This window comes from Littorina saxatilis, linkage group LG6, assembly GCF_037325665.1.
Source record: "Littorina saxatilis isolate snail1 linkage group LG6, US_GU_Lsax_2.0, whole genome shotgun sequence".
NCBI lineage: Eukaryota > Metazoa > Mollusca > Gastropoda > Littorinimorpha > Littorinidae > Littorina > Littorina saxatilis.
Genome location: NC_090250.1, coordinates 48,148,641 through 48,151,705, shown reverse-complemented (window position 1 = coordinate 48,151,705; position 3,065 = coordinate 48,148,641). Strand labels below are relative to the sequence as shown.

General features: G+C 44.6%; 1 protein-coding gene across 1 annotated transcript in view; it reads left to right on the top strand.

Moving 5' to 3' along the window:
* Window positions 1-886: 886 nt before the first annotated feature.
* LOC138969396 (transforming growth factor-beta-induced protein ig-h3-like) overlaps window positions 887-3,065 on the top strand; it is a gene marked incomplete at its 3' end in the record, with an annotated part of 8,959 nt that continues 6,780 nt past the window's right edge. Inside the window, 1 exon segment of the mRNA XM_070342189.1 lies at window positions 887-1,109.

Genomic DNA, 3,065 nt, shown 5'->3' with positions numbered 1-3,065 from the left:
CAGCACTTTCACCAGCGCTGACCTTGCAGCACTTTCACCAGCGCTGACCTTGTTCATAAACGAATCCTGGAAATAACCCGAGTGTGTATTGCTTGTGAAAGAGTGAATATTCTTGCTTTTATTGAGGCAAGCTTTCCCACGTACTCCGTGACCATATCATGTGTGGACTGTGGAGACACACACCCTCGCCAGTGACTGGCCTATAATGTCACGTGGGGAAATTTGCCTCAATTAAAGCAAGAACATTTACTCTTTCACAACCACTAAAAAGTCGACAGAGTTATTCCCGAACACCGTCTGTTGTCACCTTATTACTCACGAACATGAAACAGAAAGCTAGATGGCTACAGCTGTTCAAAATATATCAACTATGAAACTCGTAGGGCCTATTCAACGGCTGCACCATGGTAACCCGTTTGTGAAACGCTGCCAAGGATTTATGTTTGTGCATTTCCCTTTTTAATGATTATAAGGATAATGTCCGTCTAGCTCTGCAGGCTCTACAACTCAGCGGTGGTGTTAACTACAGGGTGACCCCCAAAAAATGCAACCCTATTTTTTTTTTAAATTACACAAAAATCAGACCATTTGATCTACAAAATTGGCACTTTGTGGAAAGGTCATTAATAGGCTGAAGTTAATGTCCCCCAAATATAAGAATGATTCGGTCAACACATGAGGAAGTTATTTGCATGTTTTAGTGTTGCATTTTTGGGGGGGAAAGTGACAAAACGGATTAAAACCTATAGCGTTGTGTCGGATTGGTTGAAGTTAAGATGCGTTTGAGACTTCAACTTGTCTGACCCCGACCCAGTCAGGCACTTTCTCGTGCGCACCACACCGAACCCACTGCTCAGCTTATTTGGGGGATAAGCCCCGGTCGTGACAAGACGTCTGACACGTGCACCCGGCATGCTGGCACAGACACCAGTTTTATCACAAATCATATCTTGCACGTCGACGCTTTTCTCAGCTGTGGTATACAACCTGTCCAAACACCAAGGATAGGACTGAGCAGGAAAGCAATATCTGCACTGCGTGAGCCAAACACACAAAAAGAAAGTTAGTAAGTTCTCTCAGTGTTTGGGACAGGGCAACACAGAGGAAAGGTGAGCTGAGACGACTACGAATTTGTTTGGTTTTTGTGTGTTTTTTCTGTTCCTTTTCTCTCTTTCTTTTCTTTCTCTCTTCTTCTTTTTGGACAAAGAGTTGATATCCTGTGACGCCGCCCTTGAAGGCAACAATGGCAATTTGTGTCATTGTATTGTTAACTTGTACGCTTTTATGGCGTGGTTTGTTGAATAGTACTGCATTAATCTTGCTGTTCAGGGCTATCCTCTGTGTTCAGACAAGTCGACTGCTACAACTAAGAAAAGAGTGTACTGCACTTGACGATGTGGGTCGGACCTTGTGTCAGACCTGGTGTTTGTGACAACAGGCGATACCGCGCGATGTCTCGACCATTTCTTTATTTGGTGTTTAAATTAACGTCGTTTTCAACCACGAAGGTTATATCGCGACGGGGAAAGGGGGGAGATGGGATAGAGCCACTTGTCAATTGTTTCTTGTTCACAAAAGCACTAATCAAAAATTTGCTCCAGGGGCTTGCAACGTAGTACAATGTATTACCTTACTGGGAGAATGCAAGTTTCCAGTACAAAGGACTTAACATTTCTTACATACTGCTTGACTAAAATCTTTACAAAAATGGACTATATTCTATACAAGAAACACTTAACAAGGGTAAGAGGAGAAACAGAATCCGTTAGTCGCCTCAGTTACGACATGCTCGGGAGCATCAGGTAAATTCTTCCCCCTAACCCGTGGGGGGTATGTCTCGACCAGCGCTGGTCACTCTGAGCTCTTTGCACCACGCAGGCCACCATAAAGACCATCCCCCCCTCATCGTGGTATGGTGGTGAAACAGAACCAAGCTATGCCGTCGGAAGAAAATCGCTGAAATCTCACTGTCCCTAAAACATGGGGGTGATTTTTCATTGTGAGAAGTATACTGGTAGGGCTCTCCCTTGGCGGACAGGTTGGTTGCTGGCTAACGGGGCTCTGGTGAAGACGGAGGTGTGCTGGACAGTACCGGTGTGACGGCACAGAGGCCCAAGGACACAAGCGGTCATCTCAGCAACCTCCAAACGGGTAGACTGGACTCGTCAACCCTGGCAGGTAACCAGTCTCTAGAGAAGAAGGAAAACTCCAAAATAGAACCACGGGCAGACCAAGCTCAACAGCCCAGGAAGGCAATTGGTCTAGGGGAGGGACCCCTGACCAACGTCCAAGGCCGAAGTCGGAGATGCGGGACCCCCTGGGTGCCAAAAAGCGCTGCATCACACAAATCACAAAATGACAGTGAACGACGAAGAAAAAGAAGAAGCACCACGCAGGAAAATCATGAACGAGTAAGACGCAGTTCCAGAAGATGCCGACTTGAAATCGGTTCAGACCAGACCAGCAGCATTGGACCTGGAGTTTGTGTAACTGTATTTACTCATGTGCCAATTGAACCCTGCCCCTGGCGATTGCTATTCCATGCTCTGCAATGGAACTTTGCTTGTTGACGCATGACAGCTTGACAGTTCATCCAAGAAACATTTACAATTTACAACCAAAACATGACACCACCACACACAATCTGGATACAAATAAATAAATGGGAAAAAAATCAACTAAAAATAAATCAATGAATCAACGAATCAGCCATTCAATCAGTAAATCAGTCGATCAAAAGCAAACAAACAAGACCAAAATACCACATACAAATTAATCAGACAGACTGTTTCAACATGGAGACTTCTAGTTCGATGTACGTACATATTCATTTCTATTTTGAGGGCAAATTATTTTCATTTTCATTTACTTTAATCTGCCTTGTTTGCAAAGAGCAAGGGTTGTGTATAAAGTGGTGGCAGGATGGTTGCGAGGGTAGATTTTACTTTTGTTAAGAGCAAGGGTTGTGTGAAAAGTGGTGGCAGGATGGTTGCGAGGGTAGATTTTACTTTTGTTAAGAGCAAGGGTTGTGTAAAAAGTGGTGGCAGGATGATTGCGAGGGTAGA